We start from the raw sequence: 18,728 nt of genomic DNA, 5'->3' as shown, positions 1-18,728 counted from the left end.
TGTGTTCCCATTTCCTTAGAAAGAGTGTATTTGCTGGGAGAAAAGTGCATTACTGGGCGCTTTCACCGTTCAGCAAATACATGTGTAGAAGCACAGCGCTAGCAGAAACGAACGTTTCTCGACGTTTTCTAACTCAGGGAACAAGTTGCACACTTCTGAGATGCATTTGGGCAACTTTGTCAGAAATGAGTTTTTTGCCTAAAGAGACATGCCTATTTGCTCAGTAGTACAGATTCTGAGTATGTAACTGGGCTTGATGAAATCAGAATTTCTCTTGCTTCCCTGTGCGTAGGGAAGCTCAGTTTTAGTCACAGTAGCTCCCACAAGTGTCTCCTCAGTGTGTTCCCATTTCCTGAGAAGAAGTGTATTTGCTGGGAGAAAAGTGCATTACTGTGCGCTTTCACCGTTTAGCAAAAACATGAGTAGAAACACAGCGCTAGCAGAAACGAACGTTTCTCGACGTATTCTAACTCAAAGAACAAGTTGCACACTTCTGAGATGCATTTGGGCAACTTTGTCAGAAATGAGTTTTTTGCCTACAGAGACATGCCTATTTGTGCAGTAGTACAGATTCTGAGTATGAAACTGGGCTTGATGAAATCAGCATTTCTCTTGCTTCCCTGTGCGTAGGGAAGCTCAGTTTTAGTCACAGTAGCTCCCACAAGTGTCTCCTCAGTGTGTTCCCATTTCCTTAGAAACAGTGTATTTGCTGGGAGAAAAGTGCATTACTGTGCGCTTTCACCGTTCAGCAAATACATGTGTAGAAGCACAGCACTAGCAGAAACGACCGTTTCTCGACGTTTTCTAACTCAGGGAACAAGTTGCACACTTCTGAGATGCATTTGGGCAACTTTGTCAGAAATGAGTTTTTTGCCTAAAGAGACATGCCTATTTGCGCAGTAGTACAGATTCTGAGTATGTAACTGGGCTTGATGAAATTAGCATTTCTCTTGCTTCCCTGTGCGTAGGGAAGCTCAGATTTAGTCACAGTAGCTCCCACAAGTGTCTCCTCAGTGTGTTCCCATTTCCTTAGAAACAGTGTATTTGCTGGGAGAAAATTGCATTACTGTGCGCTTTCACCGTTCAGCAAATACATGTGTAGAAGCACAGCGCAAGCAGATACGACCGTTTCTCGACGCTTTCTAACTCAGGGAAGAAGTTGCACACTTTTGAGATGCATTTGGGCAACTTTGTCAGAAATGAGTTTTTTGCCTACAGAGACATGCCTATTTGCGCAGTAGTACAGATTCTGAGTATGTAACTGGGCTTGATGAAATCAGCATTTCTCTTGCTTAACTGTGCGTAGGGAAGCTCAGTTTTAGTCACAGTAGCTCCCACAAGTGTCTCCTCAGTGTGTTCCCATTTCCTTAGAAACAGTGTATTTGCTGGGAGAAAAGTGCATTACTGTGCGCTTTCACCGTTCAGCAAATACATGTGTAGAAGCACAGCGCAAGCAGAAACGAACGTTTCTCGACGTTTTCTAACTCAGGGAACAAGTTGCACACTTCTGAGATGCATTTGGGCAACTTTGTCAGAAATGAGTTTTTTGCCTACAGAGACATGCCTATTTGCGCAGTAGTACAGATACTAAGTATGTAACTGTGCTTGATGAAATCAGCATTTTTCTTGCTTCTCTGTGCGTAGGGAAGCTCAGTTTTAGTCACTGTAGCTCCCACAAGTTTCTCCTCAATGTGTTCCCATTTCCTTAGAAACAGTGTATTTGCTGGGAGAAAAATGCATTACTGTGCGCTTTCACCGTTCAGCAAATACATGTGTAGAAGCACAGCGCTAGCAGAAACGACCGTTTCTCGACGTTTTCTAACTCAGGGAACAAGTTGCACACTTCTGAGATGCATTTGGGCAACTTTGTCAGAAATGAGTTTTTTGCCTACAGAGACATGCCTATTTGCGCAGTAGTACAGATTCTGAGTATGTAACTGGGCTTGATGAAATCAGCATTTCTCTTGCTTCCCTGTGCGTAGGGAAGCTGAGTTTTACTCACTGTAGCTCCCACAAGTTTCTCCTCGGTGTGTTCCCATTTCCTTAGAAACAGTGTATTTGCTGGGAGAAAAGTGCATTACTTTGCGCTTTCACCGTTCAGCAAATACATGTGTAGAAGCACAGCGCTAGCAGAAACGAACGTTTCTCGACGTTTTCTAACACAGGGAACAAGTTGCACACTTCTGAGATGCATTTGCCCAACTTTGTCAGAAATGAGTTTTTTGCCTACAGAGACATGCCTATTTGCGCAGTAGTACAGATTCTGAGTATGTAACTGGGCTTGATGAAATCAGCATTTCTCTTGCTTCCCTCTGCGTAGGGAAGCTCAGTTTTAGTCACAGTAGCTCCCACAAGTGTCTCCTCAGTGTGTTCCCATTTCCTTAGAAACAGTGTATTTGCTGGGAGAAAAGTGCATTACTGTGCGCTTTCACCGTTCAGCAAATACATGTGTAGAAGCACAGCGCTAGCAGAAACGACCGTTTCTCGACGTTTTCTAACTCAGGGAACAAGTTGCAGACTTCTAAGATGCATTTGGGCAACTTTGTCAAAAAGAGTTTTTTGCCTAAAGAGACATGCCTATTTGCGCAGTAGTACAGATTCTGAGTATGTAACTGGGCTTGATGAAATTAGCATTTCTCTTGCTTCCCTGTGCGTAGGGAAGCTCAGTTTTAGTCACAGTAGCTCCCACAAGTGTCTCCTCAGTGTGTTCCCATTTCCTTAGAAACAGTGTATTTGCTGGGAGAAAATTGCATTACTGTGCGCTTTCACCGTTCAGCAAATACATGTGTAGAAGCACAGCGCAAGCAGATACGACCGTTTCTCGACGCTTTCTAACTCAGGGAAGAAGTTGCACACTTTTGAGATGCGCTTGGGCAACTTTGTCAGAAATGAGTTTTTTGCCTACAGAGACATGCCTATTTGCGCAGTAGTACAGATTCTGAGTATGTAACTGGGCTTGATGAAATCAGCATTTCTCTTGCTTCCCTGTGCGTAGGGAAGCTCAGTTTTAGTCACAGTAGCTCCCACAAGTGTCTCCTCAGTGTGTTCCCATTTCCTTAGAAACAGTGTATTTGCTGGGAGAAAAGTGCATTACTGTGCGCTTTCACCGTTCAGCAAATACATGTGTAGAAGCACAGCGCTAGCAGAAACGAACGTTTCTCGACGTTTTCTAACTCAGGGAACAAGTTGCACACTTCTGAGATGCATTTGGGCAACTTTGTCAGAAATGAGTTTTTTGCCTACAGAGACATGCCTATTTGCGCAGTAGTACAGATACTAATTATGTAACTGGGCTTGATGAAATCAGCATTTCCTTTGCTTCACTGTACGTAGGGAAGCTCAGTTTTAGTCACTGTAGCTCCCACAAGTGTCTCCTCAGTGTGTTCTCATTTCCTTAGGAACAGTGTATTTGCTGGGAGAAAAGTGCATTACTGTGCGCATTCACCGTTCAGCAAATACATGTGTAGAAGCACAGCGCTAGTAGAAACGACCGTTTCTCGACGTTTTCTAACTCAGGGAACAAGTTGCACACTTCTGAGATGCATTTGGGCAACTTTGTCAGAAATGAGTTTTTTGCCTAAAGAGACATGCCTATTTGCGCAGTAGTACAGATTCTGAGTATGTAACTGTGCTTGATGAAATCAGCATTTCTCTTGCTTCCCTGTGCGTAGGGAAGCTCAGTTTTAGTCACAGGAGCTCCCACAAGTGTCTCCTCAGTGTGTTCCCCCTTTCCTTAGAAACAGTGTATTTGCTGGGAGAAAATTGCATTACTGTGCGCTTTCACCGTTCAGCAAATACATGTGTAGAAGCACAGCGCTAGCAGAAACGACCGTTTCTCGATGTTTCCTAACTCAGGGAACAAGTTGCACACTTCTGAGATGCATTTGGGCAACTTTGTCAGAAATGAGTTTTTTGCCTAAAGAAACATGCCTATTTGCGCAGTAGTACAGATTCTGAGTATGTAACTGGGCTTGATGAAATCAGCATTTCTATGCTTCCCTGTGCGTAGGGAAGCTCAGTTTTAGTCACAGTAGCTCCCACAAGTGTCTCCTCAGTGTGTTCCCATTTCCTTAGAAACAGTGTATTTGCTGGGAGAAAAGTGCATTACTGTGCGCTTTCACCGTTCAGCAAATACATGTGTAGAAGCACAGCGCTAGCAGAAACGAATGTTTCTCGACGTTTTCTAACTCAGGGAACAAGTTGCACACTTCTGAGATGCATTTGGGCAACTTTGTCAGAAATGAGTTTTTTGCCTAAAGAGACATGCCTATTTGCGCAGTAGTACAGATTCTGAGTATGAAAGTGGGCTTGATGAAATCAGCATTTCTCTTGCTTCCCTGTGCGTAGGGAAGCTCAGTTTTAGTCACAGTAGCTCCCACAAGTGTCTCCTAAGTGTGTTCCCATTTCCTTAGAAAGAGTGTATTTGCTGGGAGAAAAGTGCATTACTGGGCGCTTTCACCGTTCAGCAAATACATGTGTAGAAGCACAGCGCTAGCAGAAACGAACGTTTCTCGACGTTTTCTAACTCAGGGAACAAGTTGCACACTTCTGAGATGCATTTGGGCAACTTTGTCAGAAATGAGTTTTTTGCCTAAAGAGACATGCCTATTTGCTCAGTAGTACAGATTCTGAGTATGTAACTGGGCTTGATGAAATCAGAATTTCTCTTGCTTCCCTGTGCGTAGGGAAGCTCAGTTTTAGTCACAGTAGCTCCCACAAGTGTCTCCTCAGTGTGTTCCCATTTCCTGAGAAGAAGTGTATTTGCTGGGAGAAAAGTGCATTACTGTGCGCTTTCACCGTTTAGCAAAAACATGAGTAGAAACACAGCGCTAGCAGAAACGAACGTTTCTCGACGTATTCTAACTCAAAGAACAAGTTGCACACTTCTGAGATGCATTTGGGCAACTTTGTCAGAAATGAGTTTTTTGCCTACAGAGACATGCCTATTTGTGCAGTAGTACAGATTCTGAGTATGAAACTGGGCTTGATGAAATCAGCATTTCTCTTGCTTCCCTGTGCGTAGGGAAGCTCAGTTTTAGTCACAGTAGCTCCCACAAGTGTCTCCTCAGTGTGTTCCCATTTCCTTAGAAACAGTGTATTTGCTGGGAGAAAAGTGCATTACTGTGCGCTTTCACCGTTCAGCAAATACATGTGTAGAAGCACAGCACTAGCAGAAACGACCGTTTCTCGACGTTTTCTAACTCAGGGAACAAGTTGCACACTTCTGAGATGCATTTGGGCAACTTTGTCAGAAATGAGTTTTTTGCCTAAAGAGACATGCCTATTTGCGCAGTAGTACAGATTCTGAGTATGTAACTGGGCTTGATGAAATTAGCATTTCTCTTGCTTCCCTGTGCGTAGGGAAGCTCAGATTTAGTCACAGTAGCTCCCACAAGTGTCTCCTCAGTGTGTTCCCATTTCCTTAGAAACAGTGTATTTGCTGGGAGAAAATTGCATTACTGTGCGCTTTCACCGTTCAGCAAATACATGTGTAGAAGCACAGCGCAAGCAGATACGACCGTTTCTCGACGCTTTCTAACTCAGGGAAGAAGTTGCACACTTTTGAGATGCATTTGGGCAACTTTGTCAGAAATGAGTTTTTTGCCTACAGAGACATGCCTATTTGCGCAGTAGTACAGATTCTGAGTATGTAACTGGGCTTGATGAAATCAGCATTTCTCTTGCTTCCCTGTGCGTAGGGAAGCTCAGTTTTAGTCACAGTAGCTCCCACAAGTGTCTCCTCAGTGTGTTCCCATTTCCTTAGAAACAGTGTATTTGCTGGGAGAAAAGTGCATTACTGTGCGCTTTCACCGTTCAGCAAATACATGTGTAGAAGCACAGCGCTAGCAGAAACGAACGTTTCTCGACGTTTTCTAACTCAAGTAACAAGTTGCACACTTCTGAGATGCATTTGGGCAACTTTGTCAGAAATGAGTTTTTTGCCTACAGAGACATGCCTATTTGCGCAGTAGTACAGATACTAAGTATGTAACTGGGCTTGATGAAATCAGCATTTTTCTTGCTTCTCTGTGCGTAGGGAAGCTCAGTTTTACTCACTGTAGCTCCCACAAGTTTCTCCTCAGTGTGTTCCCATTTCCTTAGAAACAGTGTATTTGCTGGGAGAAAAGTGCATTACTGTGCGCTTTCACCGTTCAGCAAATACATGTGTAGAAGCACAGCGCTAGCTGAAACGACTGTTTCTCGACGTTTTCTAACTCAGGGAACAAGTTGCACACTTCTGAGATGCATTTGGGCAACTTTGTCAGAAATGAGTTTTTTGCCTACAGAGACATGCCTATTTGCGCAGTAGTACAGATACTAATTATGTAACTGGGCTTGATGAAATCAGCATTTCTCTTGCTTCCCTGTGCGTAGGGAAGCTCAGTTTTAGTCACAGTAGCTCCCACAAGTGTCTCCTCAGTGTGTTCCCATTTCCTGAGAAACAGTGTATTTGCTGGGAGAAAAGTGCATTACTGTGCGCTTTCACCGTTTAGCAAATACATGTGTAGAAGCACAGCGCTAGCAGAAACGACCGTTTCTCGACATTTTCTAACTCAGAGAACAAGTTGCACACTTCTGAGATGCATTTGGGCAACTTTGTCAGAAATGAGTTTTTTGCCTAAAGAGACATGCCTATTTGCACAGTAGTACAGATTCTGAGTATGTAACTGGGCTTGATGAAATCAGCATTTCTCTTGCTTCCCTGTGCGTAGGGAAGCTCAGTTTTAGTCACAGTAGTTCCCACAAGTGTCTCCTCAGTGTGTTCCCATTTCCTTAGAAAGAGTGTATTTGCTGGGAGAAAAGTGCTTTACTGTGCACTTTCACCGTTCAGCAAATACATGTGTAGAAGCACAGCGCTAGCAGAAACGAACGTTTCTCGACGTTTTCTAACTCAGGGAACAAGTTGCACACTTCTGAGATGCATTTGGGCAACTTTGTCAGAAATGAATTTTTTGCCTACAGAGACATGCCTATTTGCGCAGTAGTACAGATTCTGAGTATGTAACTGGGCTTGATGAAATCAGCATTTTTCTTGCTTCCCTGTGCGTAGGGAAGCTCAGTTTTAGTCACAGTAGCTCCCACAAGTGTCTCCTCAGTGTGTTCCCATTTCCTTAGAAACAGTGTATTTGCTGGGAGAAAAGTGCATTACTGTGCGCTTTCACCGTTCAGCAAATACATGTGTAGAAGCACAGCGCTAGCAGAAAAGACCGTTTCTCGACGTTTTCTAACTCAGGGAACAAGTTGCACACTTCTGAGATGCATTTGGGCAACTTTGTCAGAAATGAGTTTTTTGCCTAAAGAGACATGCCTATTTGCGCAGTAGTACAGATTCTGAGTATGTAACTGGGCTTCATGAAATCAGCATTTCTCTTGCTTCCCAGTGCGTAGGGAAGCTCAGTTTTAGTCACAGTAGCTCCCACAAGTGTCTCCTCAGTGTGTTCCCATTTCCTTAGAAACAGTGTATTTGCTGGGAGAAAATTGCATTACTGTGCGCTTTCACCGTTCAGCAAATACATGTGTAGAAGCACAGCGCAAGCAGATACGACCGTTTCTCGACGCTTTCTAACTCAGGGAAGAAGTTGCACACTTTTGAGATGCATTTGGGCAACTTTGTCAGAAATGAGTTTTTTGCCTACAGAGACATGCCTATTTGCGCAGTAGTACAGATTCTGAGTATGAAACTGGGCTTGATGAAATCAGCATTTCTCTTGCTTCCCTGTGCGTAGGGAAGCTCAGTTTTAGTCACAGTAGCTCCCACAAGTGTCTCCTCAGTGTGTTCCCATTTCCTTAGAAAAAGTGTATTTGCTGGGAGAAAAGTGCATTACTGTGCGCTTTCACTGTTCAGCAAATACATGTGTAGAAGCACAGCGCTAGCAGAAACGACCGTTTCTCGATGTTTTCTAACTCAGGAAACAAGTTGCAGACTTCTAAGATGCATTTGGGCAACTTTGTCAGAAATGAGTTTTTTGCCAAAAGAGACATGCCTATTTGCGCAGTAGTACAGATTCTGAGTATGTAACTGGGCTTGGTGAAAGTAGCATTTCTCTTGCTTCCCTGTGCGTAGGGAAGCTCAGTTTTAGTCACAGTAGCTCCCACAAGTGTCTCCTCAGTGTGTTCCCATTTCCTTAGAAACAGTGTATTTGCTGGGAGAAAATTGCATTACTGTGCGCTTTCACCGTTCAGCAAATACATGTGTAGAAGCACAGCGCAAGCAGATACGACCGTTTCTCGACGCTTTCGAACTCAGGGAAGAAGTTGCACACTTTTGAGATGCATTTGGGCAACTTTGTCAGAAATGAGTTTTTTGCCTACAGAGACATGCCTATTTGCGCAGTAGTACAGATTCTGAGTATGTAACTGGGCTTGATGAAATCAGCATTTCTCTTGCTTCCCTGTGCGTAGGGAAGCTCAGTTTTAGTCACAGTAGCTCCCACAAGTGTCTCCTAAGTGTGTTCCCATTTCCTTAGAAAGAGTGTATTTGCTGGGAGAAAAGTGCATTACTGTGCGCTTTCACCGTTCAGCAAATACATGTGTAGAAGCACAGCGCTAGCAGAAACGAACGTTTCTCGACGTTTTCTAACTCAGGGAACAAGTTGCACACTTCTGAGATGCATTTGGACAACTTTGTCAGAAATGAGTTTTTTGCCTAAAGAGACATGCCTATTTGCTCAGTAGTACAGATTCTGAGTATATAACTGGGCTTGATGAAATCAGAATTTCTCTTGCTTCCCTGTGCGTAGGGAAGCTCAGTTTTAGTCACAGTAGCTCCCACAAGTGTCTCCTCAGTGTGTTCCCATTTCCTTAGAAACAGTGTATTTGCTGGGAGAAAATTGCATTACTGTGCGCTTTCACCGTTCAGCAAATACATGTGTAGAAGCACAGCGCAAGCAGATACGACCGTTTCTCGACGCTTTCTAACTCAGGGAAGAAGTTGCACACTTTTGAGATGCGCTTGGGCAACTTTGTCAGAAATGAGTTTTTTGCCTACAGAGACATGCCTATTTGCGCAGTAGTACAGATTCTGAGTATGTAACTGGGCTTGATGAAATCAGCATTTCTCTTGCTTCCCTGTGCGTAGGGAAGCTCAGTTTTAGTCACAGTAGCTCCCACAAGTGTCTCCTCAGTGTGTTCCCATTTCCTTAGAAACAGTGTATTTGCTGGGAGAAAAGTGCATTACTGTGCGCTTTCACCGTTCAGCAAATACATGTGTAGAAGCACAGCGCTAGCAGAAACGAACGTTTCTCGACGTTTTCTAACTCAGGGAACAAGTTGCACACTTCTGAGATGCATTTGGGCAACTTTGTCAGAAATGAGTTTTTTGCCTACAGAGACATGCCTATTTGCGCAGTAGTACAGATACTAATTATGTAACTGGGCTTGATGAAATCAGCATTTTTCTTGCTTCTCTGTGCGTAGGGAAGCTCAGTTTTAGTCCCTGTAGCTCCCAAAAGTTTCTCCTCAGTGTGTTCCCATTTCCTTAGAAACAGTGTATTTGCTGGGAGAAAAGTGCATTACTGTGCGCTTTCACCGTTCAGCAAATACATGTGTAGAAGCACAGCGCTAGCAGAAACGACCCTTTCTCGACGTTTTTTAACTCAGGGAACAAGTTGCACACTTCTGAGATGCATTTGGGCAACTTTGTCAGAAATGAGTTTTTTGCCTACAGAGACATGCCTATTTGCGCACTCGTACAGATTCTGAGTATGTAACTGGGCTTGATGAAATCAGCATTTCTCTTGCTTCCCTGTGCGTAGGAAAGCTCAGTTTTAGTCACAGTAGCTCCCACAAGTATCTCCTCAGTGTGTTCCCATTTCCATACAAACAGTGTATTTGCTGGGAGAAAAGTGCATTACTGTGCGCTTTCACCGTTCAGCAAATACATGTGTAGAAGCACAGCGCTAGCAGAAACGAACGTTTCTCGACGTTTTCTAACTCAGGGAACAAGTTGCACACTTCTGAGATGCATTTGGGCTACTTTGTTAGAAATGAGTTTTTTCCTAAAGAGACATGCCTATTTGCGCAGTAGTACAGATTCTGAGTATGTAACTGGGCTTGATGAAATCAGCATTCTTCTTGCTTCCCTGTGCGTAGGGAAGCTCAGTTTTAGTCACAGTAGCTCCCACAAGTGTCTCCTCAGTGTGTTCCCATTTCTTTAGAAACAGTGTATTTGCTGGGAGAAAAGTGCATTACTGTGCGCTTTCACCGTTCAGCCAATACATGTGTAGAAGCACAGCGCTAGCAGAAACGAACGTTTCTCGACGTTTTCTAACTCAGGGAACAAGTTGCACACTTCTGAGATGCAGTTGGGCAACTTTTTCAGAAATGAGTTTTTTGCCTAAAGAGACAAGTCTATTTCCGCAGTAGTACAGATTCTGAGTATGTAACTGGGCTTGATGAAATCAGCATTTCCTTTGCTTCACTGTACGTAGGGAAGCTCAGTTTTAGTCACTGTAGCTCCCACAAGTGTCTCCTCAGTGTGTTCTCATTTCCTTAGGAACAGTGTATTTGCTGGGAGAAAAGTGCATTACTGTGCGCTTTCACCGTTCAGCAAATACATGTGTAGAAGCACAGCGCTAGCAGAAACGACCGTTTCTCGACGTTTTCTAACTCAGGGAACAAGTTGCACACTTCTGAGATGCATTTGGGCAACTTTGTCAGAAATGAGTTTTTTGCCTAAAGAGACATGCCTATTTGCGCAGTAGTACAGATTCTGAGTATGTAACTGGGCTTGATGAAATTAGCATTTCTCTTGCTTCCCTGTGCGTAGGGAAGCTCAGTTTTAGTCACAGTAGCTCCCACAAGTGTCTCCTCAGTGTGTTCCCATTTCCTTAGAAACAGTGTATTTGCTGGGAGAAAATTGCATTACTGTGCGCTTTCACCGTTCAGCAAATACATGTGTAGAAGCACAGCGCAAGCAGATACGACCGTTTCTCGACGCTTTCTAACTCAGGGAAGAAGTTGCACACTTTTGAGATGCATTTGGGCAACTTTGTCAGAAATGAGTTTTTTGCCTACAGAGACATGCCTATTTGCGCAGTAGTACAGATTCTGAGTATGTAACTGGGCTTGATGAAATCAGCATTTCTCTTGCTTAACTGTGCGTAGGGAAGCTCAGTTTTAGTCACAGTAGCTCCCACAAGTGTCTCCTCAGTGTGTTCCCATTTCCTTAGAAACAGTGTATTTGCTGGGAGAAAAGTGCATTACTGTGCGCTTTCACCGTTCAGCAAATACATGTGTAGAAGCACAGCGCAAGCAGAAACGAACGTTTCTCGACGTTTTCTAACTCAGGGAACAAGTTGCACACTTCTGAGATGCATTTGGGCAACTTTGTCAGAAATGAGTTTTTTGCCTACAGAGACATGCCTATTTGCGCAGTAGTACAGATACTAAGTATGTAACTGTGCTTGATGAAATCAGCATTTTTCTTGCTTCTCTGTGCGTAGGGAAGCTCAGTTTTAGTCACTGTAGCTCCCACAAGTTTCTCCTCAATGTGTTCCCATTTCCTTAGAAACAGTGTATTTGCTGGGAGAAAAATGCATTACTGTGCGCTTTCACCGTTCAGCAAATACATGTGTAGAAGCACAGCGCTAGCAGAAACGACCGTTTCTCGATGTTTTCTAACTCAGGGAACAAGTTGCACACTTCTGAGATGCATTTGGGCAACTTTGTCAGAAATGAGTTTTTTGCCTACAGAGACATGCCTATTTGCGCAGTAGTACAGATTCTAAGTATGTAACTGGGCTTGATGAAATCAGCATTTCTCTTGCTTCCCTGTGCGTAGGGAAGCTGAGTTTTACTCACTGTAGCTCCCACAAGTTTCTCCTCGGTGTGTTCCCATTTCCTTAGAAAGAGTGTATTTGCTGGGAGAAAAGTGCATTACTTTGCGCTTTCACCGTTCAGCAAATACATGTGTAGAAGCACAGCGCTAGCAGAAACGAACGTTTCTCGACGTTTTCTAACACAGGGAACAAGTTGCACACTTCTGAGATGCATTTGCCCAACTTTGTCAGAAATGAGTTTTTTGCCTACAGAGACATGCCTATTTGCGCAGTAGTACAGATTCTGAGTATGTAACTGGGCTTGATGAAATCAGCATTTCTCTTGCTTCCCTGTGCGTAGGGAAGCTCAGTTTTAGTCACAGTAGCTCCCACAAGTGTCTCCTCAGTGTGTTCCCATTTCCTTAGAAACAGTGTATTTGCTGGGAGAAAATTGCATTACTGTGCGCTTTCACCGTTCAGCAAATACATGTGTAGAAGCACAGCGCAAGCAGATACGACCGTTTCTCGACGCTTTCTAACTCAGGGAAGAAGTTGCACACTTTTGAGATGCATTTGGGCAACTTTGTCAGAAATGAGTTTTTTGCCTACAGAGACATGCCTATTTGCGCAGTAGTACAGATTCTGAGTATGTAACTGGGCTTGATGAAATCAGCATTTCTCTTGCTTCCCTGTGCGTAGGGAAGCTCAGTTTTAGTCACAGTAGCTCCCACAAGTGTCTCCTCAGTGTGTTCCCATTTCCTTAGAAACAGTGTATTTGCTGGGAGAAAAGTGCATTACTGTGCGCTTTCACCGTTCAGCAAATACATGTGTAGAAGCACAGCGCTAGCAGAAACGAACGTTTCTCGACGTTTTCTAACTCAAGGAACAAGTTGCACACTTCTGAGATGCATTTGGGCAACTTTGTCAGAAATGAGTTTTTTGCCTACAGAGACATGCCTATTTGCGCAGTAGTACAGATACTAAGTATGTAACTGGGCTTGATGAAATCAGCATTTTTCTTGCTTCTCTGTGCGTAGGGAAGCTCAGTTTTACTCACTGTAGCTCCCACAAGTTTCTCCTCAGTGTGTTCCCATTTCCTTAGAAACAGTGTATTTGCTGGGAGAAAAGTGCATTACTGTGCGCTTTCACCGTTCAGCAAATACATGTGTAGAAGCACAGCGCTAGCTGAAACGACTGTTTCTCGACGTTTTCTAACTCAGGGAACAAGTTGCACACTTCTGAGATGCATTTGGGCAACTTTGTCAGAAATGAGTTTTTTGCCTACAGAGACATGCCTATTTGCGCAGTAGTACAGATACTAATTATGTAACTGGGCTTGATGAAATCAGCATTTCTCTTGCTTCCCTGTGCGTAGGGAAGCTCAGTTTTAGTCACAGTAGCTCCCACAAGTGTCTCCTCAGTGTGTTCCCATTTCCTGAGAAACAGTGTATTTGCTGGGAGAAAAGTGCATTACTGTGCGCTTTCACCGTTCAGCAAATACATGTGTAGAAGCCCAGCGCTAGCAGAAACGACCGTTTCTCGACATTTTCTAACTCAGAGAACAAGTTGCACACTTCTGAGATGCATTTGGGCAACTTTGTCAGAAATGAGTTTTTTGCCTAAAGAGACATGCCTATTTGCACAGTAGTACAGATTCTGAGTATGTAACTGGGCTTGATGAAATCAGCATTTCTCTTGCTTCCCTGTGCGTAGGGAAGCTCAGTTTTAGTCACAGTAGTTCCCACAAGTGTCTCCTCAGTGTGTTCCCATTTCCTTAGAAAGAGTGTATTTGCTGGGAGAAAAGTGCTTTACTGTGCACTTTCACCGTTCAGCAAATACATGTGTAGAAGCACAGCGCTAGCAGAAACGAACGTTTCTCGACGTTTTCTAACTCAGGGAACAAGTTGCACACTTCTGAGATGCATTTGGGCAACTTTGTCAGAAATGAATTTTTTGCCTACAGAGACATGCCTATTTGCGCAGTAGTACAGATTCTGAGTATGTAACTGGGCTTGATGAAATCAGCATTTCTCTTGCTTCCCTGTGCGTAGGGAAGCTCAGTTTTAGTCACAGTAGCTCCCACAAGTGTCTCCTCAGTGTGTTCCCATTTCCTTAGAAACAGTGTATTTGCTGGGAGAAAAGTTCATTACTGTGCGCTTTCACCGTTCAGCAAATACATGTGTAGAAGCACAGCGCTAGCAGAAACGACCGTTTCTCGACGTTTTCTAACTCAGGGAACAAGTTGCACACTTCTGAGATGCATTTGGGCAACTTTGTCAGAAATGAGTTTTTTGCCTACAGAGACATGCCTATTTGCGCAGTAGTACAGATTCTGAGTATGTAACTGGACTTGATGAAATCAGCATTTCTCTTGCTTCCCTGTGCGTAGGGAAGCTCAGTTTTAGTCACAGTAGCTCCCACAAGTGTCTCCTCAGTGTGTTCCCATTTCCTGAGAAGAAGTGTATTTGCTGGGAGAAAAGTGCATTACTGTGCGCTTTCACCGTTTAGCAAAAACATGAGTAGAAGCACAGCGCTAGCAGAAACGAACGTTTCTCAACGTTTTCTAACTCAAAGAACAAGTTGCACACTTCTGAGATGCATTTGGGCAACTTTGTCAGAAATGAGTTTTTTGCCTACAGAGACATGCCTATTTGTGCAGTAGTACAGATTCTGAGTATGAAACTGGGCTTGATGAAATCAGCATTTCTCTTGCTTCCCTGTGCGTAGGGAAGCTCAGTTTTAGTCACAGTAGCTCCCACAAGTGTCTCCTCAGTGTGTTCCCATTTCCTTAGAAACAGTGTATTTGCTGGGAGAAAAGTGCATTACTGTGCGCTTTCACCGTTCAGCAAATACATGTGTAGAAGCACAGCGCTAGCAGAAACGACCGTTTCTCGACGTTTTCTAACTCAGGGAACAAGTTGCACACTTCTGAGATGCATTTGGGCAACTTTGTCAGAAATGAGTTTTTTGCCTACAGAGACATGCCTATTTGCGCAGTAGTACAGATACTAATTATGTAACTGGGCTTGATGAAATCAGCATTTTTCTTGCTTCTCTGTGCGTAGGGAAGCTCAGTTTTAGTCACTGTAGCTCCCACAAGTTTCTCCTCAGTGTGTTCCCATTTCCTTAGAAACAGTGTATTTGCTGGGAGAAAAGTGCATTACTGTGCGCTTTCACCGTTCAGCAAATACATGTGTAGAAGCACAGCGCTAGCAGAAACGACCGTTTCTCGACGTTTTTTAACTCAGGGAACAAGTTGCACACTTCTGAGATGCATTTGGGCAACTTTGTCAGAAATGAGTTTTTTGCCTACAGAGACATGCCTATTTGCGCACTCGTACAGATTCTGAGTATGTAACTGGGCTTGATGAAATCAGCATTTCTCTTGCTTCCCTGTGCGTAGGGAAGCTCAGTTTTAGTCACAGTAGCTCCCACAAGTATCTCCTCAGTGTGTTCCCATTTCAATACAAACAGTGTATTTGCTGGGAGAAAATTGCATTACTGTGCGCTTTCACCGTTCAGCAAATACATGTGTAGAAGCACAGCGCTAGCAGAAACGAACGTTTCTCGACGTTTTCTAACTCAGGGAACAAGTTGCACACTTCTGAGATGCATTTGGGCAACTTTGTAAGAAATGAGTTTTTTCCTAAAGAGACATGCCTATTTGCGCAGTAGTACAGATTCTGAGTATGTAACTGGGCTTGATGAAATCAGCATTCCTCTTGCTTCCCTGTGCGTAGGGAAGCTCAGTTTTAGTCACAGTAGCTCCCACAAGTGTCTCCTCAGTGTGTTCCCATTTCCTTAGAAACAGTGTATTTGCTGGGAGAAAAGTTCATTACTGTGCGCTTTCACCGTTCAGCAAATACATGTGTAGAAGCACAGCGCTAGCAGAAACGACCGTTTCTCGACGTTTTCTAACTCAGGGAACAAGTTGCACACTTCTGAGATGCATTTGGGCAACTTTGTCAGAAATGAGTTTTTTGCCTACAGAGACATGCCTATTTGCGCAGTAGTACAGATTCTGAGTATGTAACTGGACTTGATGAAATCAGCATTTCTCTTGCTTCCCTGTGCATAGGGAAGCTCAGTTTTAGTCACAGTAGCTCCCACAAGTGTCTCCTCAGTGTGTTCCCATTTCCTTAGAAACAGTGTATTTGCTGGGAGAAAAGTGCATTACTGTGCGCTTTCACCGTTTAGCAAAAACATGAGTAGAAGCACAGCGCTAGCAGAAACGAACGTTTCTCAACGTTTTCTAACTCAAAGAACAAGTTGCACACTTCTGAGATGCATTTGGGCAACTTTGTCAGAAATGAGTTTTTTGCCTACAGAGACATGCCTATTTGTGCAGTAGTACAGATTCTGAGTATGAAACTGGGCTTGATGAAATCAGCATTTCTCTTGCTTCCCTGTGCGTAGGGAAGCTCAGTTTTAGTCACAGTAGCTCCCACAAGTGTCTCCTCAGTGTGTTCCCATTTCCTTAGAAACAGTGTATTTGCTGGGAGAAAAGTGCATTACTGTGCGCTTTCACCGTTCAGCAAATACATGTGTAGAAGCACAGCGCTAGCAGAAACGACCGTTTCTCGACGTTTTCTAACTCAGGGAACAAGTTGCACACTTCTGAGATGCATTTGGGCAACTTTGTCAGAAATGTGTTTTTTGCCTACAGAGACATGCCTATTTGCGCAGTAGTACAGATACTAATTATGTAACTGGGCTTGATGAAATCAGCATTTTTCTTGCTTCTCTGTGCGTAGGGAAGCTCAGTTTTAGTCACTGTAGCTCCCACAAGTTTCTCCTCAGTGTGTTCCCATTTCCTTAGAAACAGTGTATTTGCTGGGAGAAAAGTGCATTACTGTGCGCTTTCACCGTTCAGCAAATACATGTGTAGAAGCACAGCGCTAGCAGAAACGACCGTTTCTCGACGTTTTTTAACTCAGGGAACAAGTTGCACACTTCTGAGATGCATTTGGGCAACTTTGTCAGAAATGAGTTTTTTGCCTACAGAGACATGCCTATTTGCGCACTCGTACAGATTCTGAGTATGTAACTGGGCTTGATGAAATCAGCATTTCTCTTGCTTCCCTGTGCGTAGGGAAGCTCAGTTTTAGTCACAGTAGCTCCCACAAGTATCTCCTCAGTGTGTTCCCATTTCCATACATACAGTGTATTTGCTGGGAGAAAATTGCATTACTGTGCGCTTTCACCGTTCAGCAAATACATGTGTAGAAGCACAGCGCTAGCAGAAACGAACGTTTCTCGACGTTTTCTAACTCAGGGAACAAGTTGCACACTTCTGAGATGCATTTGGGCAACTTTGTAAGAAATGAGTTTTTTCCTAAAGAGACATGCCTATTTGCGCAGTAGTACAGATTCTGAGTATGTAACTGGGCTTGATGAAATCAGCATTCCTCTTGCTTCCCTGTGCGTAGGGAAGCTCAGTTTTAGTCACAGTAGCTCCCACAAGTGTCTCCTCATTGTGTTCCCATTTCTTTAGAAACAGTGTATTTGCTGGGAGAAAAGTGCATTACTGTGCGCTTTCACCGTTCAGCAAATACATGTGTAGAAGCACAGCGCTAGCAGAAACGAAGGTTTCTCGACGTTTTCTAACTCAGGGAACAAGTTGCACACTTCTGAGATGCAGTTGGGCAACTTTGTCAGAAATGAGTTTTTTGCCTAAAGAGACAAGCCTATTTCCGCAGTAGTACAGATTCTGAGTATGTAACTGGGCTTGATGAAATCAGCATTTCCTTTGCTTCACTGTACGTAGGGAAGCTCAGTTTTAGTCACTGTAGCTCCCACAAGTGTCTCCTCAGTGTGTTCTCATTTCCTTAGGAACAGTGTATTTGCTGGGAGAAAAGTGCATTACTGTGCGCTTTCACCGTTCAGCAAATACATGTGTAGAAGCACAGCGCTAGCAGAAACGACCGTTTCTCGACGTTTTCTAACTCAGGGAACAAGTTGCACACTTCTGAGATGCATTTGGGCAACTTTGTCAGAAATGAGTTTTTTGCCTAAAGAGACATGCCTATTTGCGCAGTAGTACAGATTCTGAGTATGTAACTGGGCTTGATGAAATCAGCATTTCTCTTGCTTCCCTGTGCGGAGGGAAGCTCAGTTTTAGTCACTATAGCTCCCACAAGTGTCTCTTCAGTGTGTTCCCATTTCCTTAGAAACAGTGTATTTGCTGGGAGAAAATTGCATTACTGTGCGCTTTCACCGTTCAGCAAATACATGTGTAGAAGCACAGCGCTAGCAGAAATGAACGTTTCTCGACGTTTTCTAACTCAGGGAACAAGTTGCACACTTCTGAGATGCATTTGGGCAACTTTGTCAGAAATGACTTTTTTGCCTAAAGAGACATGCCTATTTGCGCAGTAGTACAGATTCTGAGTATGTAACTGGGCTTGATGAAATCAGCATTTCTCTTGCTTCCCTGTGCGTAGGGAAGCTCAATTTTAGTCACTGTAGCTCCCACAAGTGTCTCCTCAGTGTGTTCCCATTTCCATAGAAACAGTGTATTTGCTGGGAGAAAAGTGCATTACTGTGCGCTTTCACAGTTCAGCAAATACATGTGTAGAAGCACAGCGCTAGCAGAAACGACCGTTTCTCGACGTTTTCTACCTCAGGGAACAAGTTGCACACTTCTGAGATGCATTTGGTCAACTTTGTCAGAAATGAGTTTTTTGCCTAAAGAGACATGCCTATTTGCGCAGTAGTACAGATTCTGATTATGTAACTGGGCTTGATGAAATCAGGATTTCTCTTGCTTCCCTGTGCGTAGGGAAGCTCAGTTTTAGTCACTATAGCTCCCACAAGTGTCTCCTCAGTGTGTTCCCATTTCCTTAGAAACAGTGTATTTGCTGGGAGAAAAGTGCATTACTGTGCGCTTTCACCGTTCAGCAAATACATGTGTAGAAGCACAGCGCTAGCAGAAACGAACGTTTCTCGACGTTTTCTAACTCAGGGAAC

This window comes from Acomys minous (assembly GCF_964271855.1).
Source record: "Acomys minous genome assembly, contig: scaffold_43, whole genome shotgun sequence".
Taxonomy (NCBI): domain Eukaryota; kingdom Metazoa; phylum Chordata; class Mammalia; order Rodentia; family Muridae; genus Acomys; species Acomys minous.
The sequence above is the reverse complement of the archived record's forward strand: the minus strand, read 5'-3'. Positions refer to the sequence as shown.